Below are 14,158 nucleotides of genomic sequence, written 5' to 3'. Positions count from 1 at the left end.
GGGAATCTTAGTTAGTTATTATCAATACTGCTTCAGAGGAAAGGGGAATGAAATGTCTTCATACACTATGAGGAAAAAATAAGGTGGAAAAGAATTATGCAGTTCTAAGACTCGGTTATGGAGGCTAGTTTAGTCAATTTCATCCAGATACTTTAAAATTACCTGTGGAATATTTCTGGCATTTTATCATAGAAAAGTAGAGCATTGAAAATACTACACTTGCTTCTCTACAAGAGAGACTCTTCTAACACATACCCAGGGAAAGTTAATGCTTAAAAATATGTAATTGAGTGTAATTCTCTAAATGACACTCAGGAGAGCTCTTTTATAAAATTACTTGGAGTTTGGATAAAGTCCTATATTTGTAAGGTAGACAAATTTACCCATGTCTGTCTGGTTTTCTTGATTCCATGTTAAAAACACGGGACTTAAATGCTGCCTTCCACACAACTTCTCAGGGGCTTCTCTCATTTAACATTCATGAATATGATCTGATAAACCCTGTCTCTGTTTTTTATTTTTCTACCCTCTTCCTACTTCTCCTGATAGAGGAGTACTAAACCTCTTTTCCCCAGACAACCAGCCAATCACAGGTAACCTAGTTTCTGTCTCCTTTAGAATTAGCAATGAAGAGCTTGACTGCATGAAACAGTAGAGTAAGTGAGAAGGAGGGGAGGCAAGATTCTCCAAGGGCAACTTCACTAACTCAACTCTTCTGTAGGGTTTCTCTTGTTGCCATTTAATAATGTTTTAGAATGACAACCATTGTATTAGCTCACATAAATTGGGCTTAGAACTGCAAGGATTGCTATTGCTTGAAATTTTGTGGGCCATCAGTTTGGGCTGGGGTACTCTGTTGGTCTTGCCTCGTGTCTAGCTTGTGGCTGCAGTCATCTGCAGCTTGACTGACATGGGATGCTGTAGAGGCCTCAGCTGGGGTAAGTATTTTCTCCCCATACAATCTCACCCTTTCATGCCTCACAAGACAACACCATGTTCCAAGAGTGCTAAATGGAAGCTGCAAGACCTCCTGAGACTTAGGCTTGGAATTTCATTTCCACTGCATTATATTGGATGAAGTAAATCACAGGGCTAACCTAGAATCAGTTAATACGATTGGCTGGGGAAGCTGCAAGATTATATTGTAAAGGGGCATGAAAGCAGCACTGGGAGTAATTACTCTGTTCATGTTTGCAAACAATCTAACCAAATCCAACCACCCTCTCCAAAATTCATATCCTTCTTACATGTAAAATAAATTCGCGCTTCTCCACCAAAATATTTCATGAAGACCTCAGACTAAGGTTCACAGTCTAGGATCTCATCAATCTGAATCAGGTCTAGATGTGGACAAGTACCCCAGGGGCTAGTCTTCAAGTGCAGCTTCTTGAGTGAGGCTTTTCTTGTCTCAGAGACATTTGAGTTATTTACACTTTACACACCCAATATAAAATGGTGAGACAGGGAAATATTAATTGCAATACACAATCCTGTCTATAAAGAGGAAACAGGTGTCTCATAGCAGTCACTGGTCCCCAGTAATTCTGAAATAAAGCCAGGCACATGCTTTTGTGTCTCTCGAAACCGGGATGTTTAGAATCAGTGCAGTTTGGCTCCCTATGAGATGTATCTTAGGGTACTGTTTTCTTCAGTTCTTGGATATTCCATCTGGACTTCTGCTTTTATGTTCTGACATGACTTTTTTCCTTATTAGGAAATGTTTTGGGCTTGCATCTAACTAGATTTCTCAATCTACTTTCAGAGAGGGACCTCTTTTCGTTTTCATCTAAGTTTCTTTTTGCACTAGCTATTTCAAGTCTCTAAAATTTTGTGGTTCTCTTATCCTTCAGTTATCATGACTCTATTAGACAGATCTTAATTAGTTTCAAAGCAGGTCTTTATCTCTAAGCTACTCAACTAACTTGGGTTTAAGCCTCTGTAGAACCAGACTTTTAAGATTCTAAGATGTCTTTTTAGTTATCTAACATGATGTGTTGAAATTGTCTTACATCTTTCTGAGGTCATAACAAAGTAGGCTAAATCCTCAATTTGACCACTACATAAAGTCATTCTTTATTTGGGGAATATTTTGCTTGGTAGAGAAAACAGCAATAAGAAGACAGTAAACAATTTTACTTTCCAATCCATGAAGTTCTGGACTCTCCATATTTCTTCTAAATTCTTCATGTGAATTTTAAAGAGTTCCTCTTTTAGTTTATTTCCCTTTTCCTTTACTTATAATAAGCTACTAGAACTAACTAGCTGACGCTTTCAGTTTTCTGCCAAGAAACCTCCTTAGCCAAATTCCAAAACAATCTTAAGGCACATTTTCAGTATTTCAGGTTACTACAGGTAATAATTTTGTAAATTGTTTCATACCACGAGTCCCATTTTCCAGTCAGTTTCCTCATTATCTTTCCAGCCTCAGCTAACAACTTTGTCCATCCCCCATCCAGTCCTCACCAATGACATCCTTTCCACTTTGCAGTTCTCTGTACACTACCTGGTCTAATGTTAGTTCCACCTGTTTTAGGTTTTAGTTATGCAGCCTTCCTTTTCTAGTTTATCTATCTGCTATATATTGCTCTATAAATACCCACTTCAAATTTTAGTGGATACATAACAATCATTTTATTTGTTCATAGTTCTGTGGGTCAGCAATTCATAATTTCTGTGTGCAGATAGGCAGTTCTTCTGCTGGTTTCCCTTGGAGCCGCTCATGTGTCTGAAGTCATCTTGTGACTCAGTGAGGTACTGGGTCTCATAGGGAGCCTCAGCTGGGACAACTCTTTCTGTTCCAAATGGTCTTTTTCTCCAGAGGCTAGATTTTAATTCTTGCCTTAGTATTGTTCGTTCAAAGAGCACAAAAGTTGAATCCACAGAACATTTTGACATCTAAGTTCGAAATTCACCGAACACCACTGTTCCAGCTTGCTAGCTGCTGGAATGCAATATACCAGAAACAGAATGGCTTTTAAAAAGGGGAATTTAATAAGTTGCAAGTTAATGGTTTTTAGGCCATGGAAATGTTCCAATTAAGTCTATAGACATGTCTGATCTACGGCATCAGAGAAAGACACCTTGGTCTAAGAAGGCTGATGATGTTCAGCAATTCTCCCTCAGTTGGAAGGGCAAATGGCGAATATGGTGACAGTCTGCTAACTTTCTCTCCCAGTTTCATGAAGCTTTCAGGGGGCATTATTCTTCATCTCCAAAGTCGCTGGCAGTGTGGGCTCTTGGCGTTGTAGCTCTGCTGTGGCTTTCTGGTGGCTCAAAAGAGGGGCTCTCTCCAAAGTGTGTCCCCTTTTAAAGGATTAATGGGTTGAGTCACAACTCCATGGAAGCTATCTGATCAAAAGTTGCCACCCACAATTGGGTGGGTCACATCTCCATGAAAACAATCAAAATGCTCCCAGCCAGGAATATTGAATGAGGATTAAAGGACATGACTTTTTTGGGGTCCACCACAGATTCAAACTGCAGCAGTCACCTTCAGCACATTTTATTGGTCAAAGCCAGACACAAGGGCAACCCAGATAAGAGATGGCATGTACCTTTTGATGGGGAGGAGTAGCAAAGTCACATGGTGAAGAAGTATGGGAACAAGGAAGAGAGAATGTACGTCAAACAATCTGCTACTTTCTCTTAACTCTTATTAGTATAATTCTGCTTTAAAAAGCCCCTCCTTTCCTTGCTCGGTTTGCTTCTTCTGCCATGGATGCGATTTTGATCAATTTCCATTCTTCCTTTTTAGCCTTTCTGCTATGGCAATGCTTATTGCAGTATGAGAACCACGGTAATACTTTTACTATTAAATAAAAAAATATTGTAAAACAAGGTTGTGCATCTATTCCTTTGTTTATATTCTCAGTAATCAATTTTGCCTTATAATAGAACTAGACTATCAGTACTTCAGCATTTGCATTGTTTCAATCAGATGCTATGATCGAAATATATTTTGTCTTAAGAAATACATTTTCAAGTGATTTGCATATTATTGTTTATTTTTACATTTTCTTTTTCACCATTATGTTGCATTATATTTCTGACACAAGAATTGGATAAGTGGTTCAAAAACGGATTATTTTTGCATAAGAGTTAGGATGAAAATAGTAGAACAAGTATCACAGTTCCATAAAACATCACAAATATAAACAGGATAAAATCAAGGACAAAAGTGAAATATCAATCTGTATGTGCATTGACAAGTGATGTATATAATTTCTCATAAGTGGCAAAATAAGAAAAGTGTTTGTAAAAATGCCATAAATATGAGAAAATTGGGTTTTATTGACTTCATGATCTGTTTGTCCCTCATCCCCAATAGGTGGTTCATTTTTAAACTTCACCAAATTGCATACTGATGCCATAGACACATTGACCTCATTAATAAAATTCACTCCTCTTTGTGATAAACTGATTGTTTTAGATATCATTTCAAAATTAGCTTGAAACAATGCCTTGCATAACAAAATTGATTATTTCTTCACTGAATGTGGGGAAGAAAAATCAGAATCATCCAGGCATCATTAAGTTTGTACTTCTGAACAAAAATAAGTAAAAAAAGTATTATTTAGAAGCTTGTAAAGTGAGCCACTAAGTTAACACAAGTATTATTCTCAGAAGGAAATCAAAATGAGCAACTGATGAAAATTGCTCTATTAAATGACACTATTTGATGTGGTGTAATATCAATGTCATACCAAAACCACGGACAATTAATAGCCACACATGTAGAAACAAATATATTACTCTATAGGGAAACAAAGACAATTTGCAACATTATTTGTACATTACGAATCAACACATAGTAGAAGTGAATAATATATTTGAGGGAGAATATTTTGACAGTTTTTAGTATCACTGCAAATTCATGCAGTAGGAAAAAGTACATTTTATTGTGGTAGTGATTATTTATGAGTTGTGATGTAGGTTGGAAAAGAGGCTTAGGTATATAATGATAAGGCACTGGTGGTATGTGAGGACTATATTTAAAATATCTAACAACTTGTATGGTATGGACAGCAATCTATCAGAACAAAACTTGGCCATAAACCGTCTGCATGGCTGAAACAGTACAAATTAGGTAAATCCCAGCCATAGCAATAGGAACCACAGGGAAGAGTGCTACTTTGAAATAAACGTGGCTATTTATTTTTGTAGAAGAGGGGTTGGGGAGAGTAGTCAAGACACCGCCTACTGATTATTGTCATTAGGCATTTAAAAATTAAGTCTGAATGTGATTAAATTGCAGCCCTATGCACCTCTATTTAGTTTTCACTTAAAAGTAAAGAGCACTGACAAATGCCATTTTTTTCATACTGAAATTGGCTATTCTGGGTGACAGAAGACCTCTTCAGTGTTTGACATGAGAATAAAATAAAAGTAGTAATTGATGACATGGATAATGCTTACTAGTAAAGACCACTTCAGTGATTTGAGTGGCTTGCTTATATAATATGTCTCACTTCCATATTCAATATGTCAAATATTTTCTTCATTGTCCTTAATAAAAATTCTCAGTGGGTCAAATATAAGGCAAATGCCTATGCTGATAAGAAGTTTACTTTTTCACAGTGTTTGTTTATTGTTTTTTCAGTTGAACAAAGTCACCAAATTAAAATGCTGCAACATATAACAAAAATTAACTTTCATAAGTGAATGTTCTTGCACTTACTCTCAAACTGAAATCTTCAACATTCCATATTTTGTGTTTTATATGCCCATCAACACAACCTCCGAATCAGCTACGAAAGTCATCTTTGGTTTGAAATGCCTCTGTGTTTGAATATAATTTTTAAGAATTTTTGGAATAAAAGTCTTGCCATTTCTGATACCCTCTACCTTTTAAGTTTTTCTAAATCAGTTAAAAAATAAAAAGGAGAACAAAGACATAATATCAACTGAGTGTTGAAACACATACTGTATTTGCTTTCAAAGACAGACGAGATTTTTATAAGTGCTTTATTTTCAAGAAAAGAGTAGCAGGGATAAAAGGGAGTGATAAGTGAGACTTATTATTCTATATCTTTCTTATAGTATTTTATTTTTGAGGCACATTTCTTTTCTAAAAATTGTAGCTATTTGTTTAAAAGTATCAGCCATAATGAAAAAAAAAACAATTATTATAATGCTTATTTGGTATGCTGTAACTCGATGTGTAGACGCAGTACTCCCTTGATAAATGTGTCCAGTGGTCATCCTGGTCTTTGACCAAAAACTTTTTCACTCGTGATTTTATTGCCTAAATTCATACTGATAAATTTATTTCAAGAACATGTTATAGGAGCACTATTTCCTGCCTTTTTCAATGTTCAAGGCAGATCATTTCCATTAGCCATATATCTAGTAACACTTGACTGAATATCCATATCTAAGCCTATATGTTTTCTTAGGTATTGCTCCACGGACTTCCCAGTGTAAAAGTGAATGTGTTTGAAGCTAGTCTGATTTTATTTCACTTCTGTGCATGCATCTTTTGGCCTGCCTACCCAAAATGTTTTTGGATTTTCCTAAATATTCGTTCTTTTTTTTTTTGGTATTAATTCTGGGACTCCAGTCTATACAGTCGTCCATATAGATTCATTTCCTGTCCTCCATATAGATTCATTTCCTGTCCTCCATATAATTTTCTTCTAATGCTTTTAAACTTTTTCTTTCCTTTTCATTTTGTTCACTTCTATTATTGCCATCCTATATATCTCAAATTATTTTTACTAGAATATTTTTTATCCTTGTGCTCACCCTATTTCATTTTCCTTTTCTCAGCATTTTCCTCCCTCAGTATTTTTTCTTGTTTCTGCTTCCTGATGTTTTCCTTCTTTTATTTTGAAGTTCATCTCTTCTCTTGATTTTTAAATATTTAGTTTATAACTCTCATTCGCAGTGAAATACACTCTACTTAATCTTTTGATTTAAAATTGCATCATTTTTGCAGCAAAGTTTTCCTTGTATTTTTTCAGATTATGGTAAAGTTTTTTTTTTTTTTTTTAGTCTTTTCACATTACCCCTTTGGGAATCTATTTTACTGCTGGTACCTGTCAAATCTATCTTCCATTAATTATGTTTGAGTGACCTGGGTAATTCACAGCAATTTGTAAGAGTTTCTGCTCAGGTCCTTCCATGGCTGCAGACTTCTTCTTTCCAAGATGACATATCTCTGAATTTGTTCCAGAACGGTTTTGACATTATGTTCTATAAACATGAGTATTCTCAGTGACCAATGCAATTAAGGCATATAACCTGTGAGCTGAAAGGTGACTTTTCAACTTTTATGAGATGATTTTCTTTCAGTGTCTTTTGAAATCTTCTGCTGGTAGACTTATTGACAATTTTCAGAACTTCATTTCTTATTGTCCCTTTATTGTTACTGCCTGAATTTAGTACTGCTAAAACTGATCACAACAACTAGAATAGTCTGCTTCATTCTGGACCTGTTTTCAAGGAGTATTTATTTTTCTGGAAACTACTACTTAGTATCCCTAAACACTCCTGATTTACCTTCTGTGTAAATACAGAATGTGTTCTCCCCTTCAGTTACCTGAATACTAAACATTGTTTAAAAATTCAACTCAATGCCTTTTACTAGGATGCTTTCTTTTATTATTTCAGTCTTCTCTGAGTTCCTACATGTTGAATTTTAAATCATAAATGATTAGAGCCACATAATACAACTTCTTTATTATATTTATTTTATTTATTCAGAAAAGTGTTTGTTACCTCCTTAACTGGGTTGAATATAGTTTGAGGAAATTCCTACGTGTCTTACAATGGGTTGAGTGTTGCTTGGGTTACCTATTCTGAGACAGTTGTCTACTGTCGAGGCACTTAAAATTTCATTAGGAAGTACAGTAAAACCAAACACAATAGATTGTACTGAGGGCTAATTATGTGGGGCTTGCTATAATTCCCCTGGCTAGCAGGGAAGGTAAATGAGAACTGGAACATCTAGTAATGCATTCTTTCAGGATGATTTCAGTCTTTTTTCCAGTTTTAAAGATTTGAAGTATTTGCATGGAGTGGAAAAATATAAAGGGTGATAACCATGAAAAACAAAAATGTGGTGGCAGATATAGGCATGGGGAGTTTTGAAACAATGACTGGAACTCTGGAAGATTTAGCCATGGATTGCTATTTCCCATAGTGGAATTACTCTAAGAACATAAAAGAAATAGTCTGAATAATCAAATATATGGTTATTAACATTGAGAGATCTAAGTCAATAGGAAAATATTTGTCATTAGGGAAAAGTGTAAAATGGGTTTCTGGTTGTATTTTTCCAGGCACAATTTTAGTTTCTTCTACACTAATAGTTGTAATTGACTTTTTTATAATATAATGAACATGTTGATGCACGTGTTATGTTTATGTGTGTGTGTCTATTTGTGATACATGATTGGATTCTATATTGTGCCTTTTAGCATGCTGGTTCTTCTGAATCCTTTTCATTTTAAAATTTAAGAACTTATTCATAAAATTACGAATGAATAACTAAGAGAGCTGTAATGATTCTAATGTTTTGACCATCCTTTAAAAATTGGGATCATAATTGTTAGTCATAAGCATTGATAAATCATTTGAGACACTATATGAAGGTAGGAGATTATTCATCTGAAGAAGATATATGAAAGCCATGCAGAAAGTTGACCACCTCTGTTTTTGTTATTAATTTTATTTTAAATATGCTTACTTATGCAGAAAAACATCTCTTTAAATGTATGAAATGGGAAAGGTTTATATAAAATATTTTACCTTTTCCCTCTTTGATTTGTATTTTAAAATATATTCTTTCATTACTGTGTTTATTTCTTTGAGATTTGCAGTTAAAATCTTATATGAAAACACTGAAAATATATGTATAACTGAACAAGCTTTTCTCAAATGCCCCAGGAACATGTGACAATGTCTGTAGATATGTCTGATTCTCATGACTTGGGGTTGGTGTGCTGCCACTGGTGTTTCATGAGTAGTGGCCAGGGCTGCTGATAAATATCCCAAATGCATGGGACAGTCCTCCATGACAATGAATTATCCAACCCAAACTGTTAACAGTATCAAGACTGAGACACCCTGAGCTATGGAGAACTGTGTGATATCACAAAAATAAGTTCACACATATAAGTAGAGAAGAGGCAAAGTAAATTTTACACCAAGACATTTCTGATATGTAGTAAATCAAATCATCAGGCAAAAATGTGTAATACAAAATCAAGATGCACTGTTTATAGGAAAGAATGAGAAATTTCAGTAATCAAAATTATATTTTTACACACTAAAAACATTTAAAACAGTGAGCTAAAAGCACTTCAAAATGTTAATGCATTCTGACTGTCCTGGTAAGCAGTATGTGTTTGTGTTCCATTTCACTAATGAAGGAAGAGATGCAAAAAAGTTAGAGATGTCTCACTCAGGTGAATTTATAATGGAGCCAAAACCATATTTGTGGTTGTAATTTTCTATTATGATCAAATAACATTACCTCTCAGATATATTTAATATGATTTGTCATAATTAAATTTGTTTCTGAAAATGCAATTTTGTCTTTTATAAATGTAAACATGCCTCAAGACAGTAGGTTGCCATCTGTTAATTTGACATCTTCCTTAAAGAAACTAAGCTTTTTAGTTCCCACCAATTCCATGTAAAGAGAATTTCCTAATTGAGGCTCTCAGGAGAGGTAAGGTTAATTAATCCTTAATTCACTTAAAAGGATAAATACCTTTCTATATCTGTAATTGTAGGAAGACATTCCCAGCTATTTGATTTCGATGTGCAATGATAATAACTGATCACTTCGCTTAATGAACAAAATACTCATTGGAAATATATCATCAAAGAATTATAGTCAGACAATTCCTATTAAACTCTAAGAAGAAATATTAAAATGTAAAATGTAGTTGTTTAGAGCTAAACTGGGTTGTATATAAGAACAAATCCAGAGACTTTTTTTAACCTGTGGAAGATTTAAGAAAATTTATCATGACAAAGTTATTGAATATCTATTAAATGTTTTGTGTTGTGAAAGAGTACTTCATATATAAAATAAATCTGCCTCTTGCCTTGATGCCTTCAGAATCTGAACCCTCAGGGAAAAAGAAAAACATGTTCTTAAATTTAATCCATTCTCATGGTATGGACACAATGTAAATCAGATCTCTTCAGGTTGTTACTTCAGTTAGTGTGTGGCCCAAATGAATCTGATTGGACTTTAATCCAGTTTACTGGAGTCCTTTATAAACACAGTGAAAGCTACAGAGGGAGTAGCCAGAAGCTAAAAGTCAATGGAACCTGGGAGAGACAGGAGAAGCTAGGAGAGGTCACCACGTGCATTGTCATGTGACAGAGGAGCTAAGGAAAAAGGGTAGCCAGCAGCCAGCCCAGAATGCCACAGCTAAAATAACTGCTTTAACTTTTAAGTAGTTAATATTATCACGGACCCTTTCACATATTTATTCAGGTAATTTTTCATAGGAATTGATGTGTAACTTGAATGGTAAGCATAAGTATGTTCCCAGGTAAAGTCAACCCTTTGAGGAATGAATAGAAAGATGGTAAGGTGGAGAGAAAGAAAAAACATTAGATAGAAGAAAGAATGTAAGCAAAAAATGATTGTGAATTTTCATTCCAAATTCTTACTCTCTTTTCTGTACTTTACTTATTCCTTATTGAGAACTCACGCAATTTTCTAGCTTGTTATAATTATTTATAAAAGTAATATTCAATATTTTTTCAAACTTTTTAATGTGATCTTTTTAAAATTTTTACAACACCACGAGCATTTGAGTATTATTGCAATTTGGATAAAGAGACTAATACACAATGAAGTCAAGACTTGCCCAGGGACCCACAAGTAATATGTATAAAACCAGGATTTGAATTTAATTTTCTGTTGCAGATCCCAGGCCTTCTCCAGAACAAAATATACATTCCTTATCATTCCTACATTAGGTACCCTCATTAAAGGCAGGTTGATGCACTTCTTTTGCAGGAAATAGACATGGAATATGTCTAGAAGGAAATAAGTGTGGCCAGGACACACTCAGTATAATTTCACTTTCCTAATTTCCATATCTGGGTATCAGAATTTGATTTGTAGTCTCATATCTGCCTGATATAAATCAACTATTTGAAAATTATTTCTTGAAAGTAGTCTATTTATTAAAATTTACTTAACGATTTTGAGACCCTAGTATTTGCTACGTGCTGTCCTAGGTGCTAGGAATATAAAAGCTTTTTTTCTTTAATAACGTTTTCTTATCTTTGGGAATTTATAGTTTGGACATAATAGAAGTTACATATTATAAAAATAAGCTCATGATGTTAAACATATATATGTGTTGGAATAATACAGGCCATAATGTAAGAAGAAAAACTAAACATCTCAGATAAACAAACAAAAAAAAGCTTCATAGAGGAGGTGATGATGTTCAAAGCTGTTTTCTTTATTTTTTGAAGATGCAGAAGTATTTATTGGCCAACCATTCCCCAAAGGGCACCCTGTGTCTGCTCCCTCAATGCCTCAAAATTTTGGTGTCATTGGTCTTAGATACCACTTTGCCATCCGTGATCCTGCGGGTGGTGGTCTTGTGGATGGTTTGCATGGAGTTGTCCAGAATGTCACTGAGACTGAAATTCTCCCCATCTTCTAGCAGGTGGTGGTAGGTGGCAATGTCAGCCTTCCACTTGACCACAATGTTCAGCAGGGCCTCATACTCTTGGGCCTGGTGTGGCCCCTCTGCCTGGTCTGTGCCAGCTCTGATTCCAGGTGCAGCAAGACCCTGCTGAGCTGCTCCATCTGCAGGGGTAACAGGCTTCCACCACCTGTAGGCTGTTCTCCAAGCTGGCTTCAGGTTTCTCATGGAGTCCAGGTTGATTTCCAAGGACTGGACAATACATTTAAGCTCCTTGAGTGTCATCTCAGCGGACTAAGAGGTGACCACTGTGGTTCTCTCTTTAGACTGCTGAGACCAGAATTTGTCCAGCTCCTTTCAGTTCTTCTGAGCCAACTCGTCTTACTGGGCCCGGATGTCTGCCATGATCTTGCTGAGGTCCTGAGAGTTGGGGGCATCTAACTCCATGGTCAGCCCAGAGCTGGCAATCTGGACTTGTAGTCCCTTTACTTCCTCCTCATGGCTCTTCTTCATGAAGAGTAGTTCCTCCTTGAAAGGCTTGATCTCTACCTCCAGTTGCAGCCAAGTGATGCAGTCATCATCAATGACTTTGTGGAGCCCATGGATGTCTTTCTCCACAGGCTGGCACGTGACCAGCTCAGTCTCATACTTGACTTTGAAACCATCCACAGCAGTTGGGCTTTGTCAATCTGCAGAAGGATGCTGGCATTGTCCATGGAAATTTCAAAGATCTGAGCCCTCCGTTCCTCAGTAGTATTTAGGTTGTGGCCACAGTCCCTGATCTGGGATCTTTTCTTCTCCAGGTGTTCCAGAATGTTGCCCTCCAGTCTCTGATTCTCAGTCTCTAGACTCCTCTACTTATCCAGGTGGGAGGCCAGACAATCATTCAGGGCTGGCATGATTTCCTTCTTGCCCTGGATACCTTCCATTCACACCAGACACCCCGCCATCCCGCCTGCCAGGTCCCTGAACCCCCAACCTCCCTGGAGCAGGAGCAGTGGTACTTGGAGACCCAGGAGCCTAAGCCACTGGCTCCCGCCTGGACATTGGGCTGGGAGGGATGGGTGACTGGATAGGGCAGGCATGGTGAAGCTCAGGTTATCTAGGGAAGAAGGTGAGAGGCAGAGACTCAAGCTATAGCTACGACAAAAGTGATTCTTGAAACAGACCCATGTACAGTGGAAGGGAGGGCCTTCAACAGAGAGCAAACTGATTGACCAAACAGGCAATACAGCTAGGTGGCCAAGTTTACTGATGGCCAGGATGGCAATTAATGTAAGTCAGCTTATGCTCAGATCATAAGCTGTGGGATGGCAGCAGTAAGAAAACGGAGATGCAAAGACTTGCTGGTGCCACTCCACAGATATTTTTTCACATCATAAGTGTGATTTAAACATTTTAAGAAAATGTTTTATTCTGAGAAAAGACATATTGCTTTTCAGCATGGTGATTCTCAACAATATTGAGGATAGTCAGAACACTAGAAGAACAATTAGAATAGAATTGTCTCTGCAATTTGAATAAGAATTCATGAAAGCCTAGATTCTGGCAGCAGCAGCAGAACAGGAGAGGTTATATTTGGCATGACAAATGTGCACTTGGAGCTTAAAATGTGGTGATTAATTAAGAAAAACTAAAAGCTATGCACAGAATTATATACATTCTATGATAAAATTAACATTAATAATATTTGCAATGAATAATAAAAGATTTATTTAGTGTGGGTTTCTGATATCCTTCTTCCTAGACAGAATGTGACTAAGAAAATATTAGCTCTAGTCACGCTGTTCATGTCCTGCTCATCCCACTCTGAATAGTTCAGTCTCGTGTGGGCTGGAATGTGTTTGTGTATGTGTGAAGAGGGGTCAGTTTCTTAGTCATCAGCTGATTCCTTCATTCTACACATGTTCCTAAAAAGATCATCTTCCTCATTTTGGTTGGGCAAAAAGGCTCCTGCAAATCACTTTTTAATCTAGGAATTGTAATCAATAGGGTGTTAGAACAAACATACATCCAGTGAAGAGCTACTTATACACCAAACTGGAGACACGTGGCCGAGTTTTAGAGCTTTAGCATTCATTGTGTTCACAGCAGTTATATTTTCCAATATTCTTATTTTATAGATAAAGGAACTGTGAGGTCCCGAAGAGGTTGTAATATGCTACTGATAATTAAACTAATTAATAGTATATCTAGAAATAGGATTGAAATCTCTGAACTGAAATATAATATTGCCTAAACTTTATTGACTAAAGGAATTGAAAACAACTCAGGTAGAATTTTAGAATGTCATAGTAAGAAAGATATAGCCTGAAATGAGAAAGAACTTCCCAGGCTCATATGATATATCAAAAAATGTAAATACAATTTACATTCTCTTTTGGATAAAATAGAGTTCCTCATTTCCTGCCTCTAATCCCATATGAGTATATGTATTTTATATATCTGTGGTAAAGTAGCTTTTATTTTGCTTCATATAACTGAACTGATACAGAGTACATGCATGATGGTATGTAATTTCTTACATA

The 14,158-nt window shown here is 36.1% G+C and overlaps 1 pseudogene; it reads right to left on the bottom strand.

Moving 5' to 3' along the window:
• Nucleotides 1–11,510: 11,510 nt before the first annotated feature.
• Nucleotides 11,511–12,559, bottom strand: LOC143680575 (keratin, type I cytoskeletal 18 pseudogene; annotated as a pseudogene).
• Between the last annotated feature and the right edge of the window lie 1,599 nt (nucleotides 12,560–14,158).

This window comes from Tamandua tetradactyla, chromosome 4 (assembly GCF_023851605.1).
Source record: "Tamandua tetradactyla isolate mTamTet1 chromosome 4, mTamTet1.pri, whole genome shotgun sequence".
Taxonomy (NCBI): domain Eukaryota; kingdom Metazoa; phylum Chordata; class Mammalia; order Pilosa; family Myrmecophagidae; genus Tamandua; species Tamandua tetradactyla.
The sequence above is the reverse complement of the archived record's forward strand: the minus strand, read 5'-3'. Positions and strand labels throughout refer to the sequence as shown.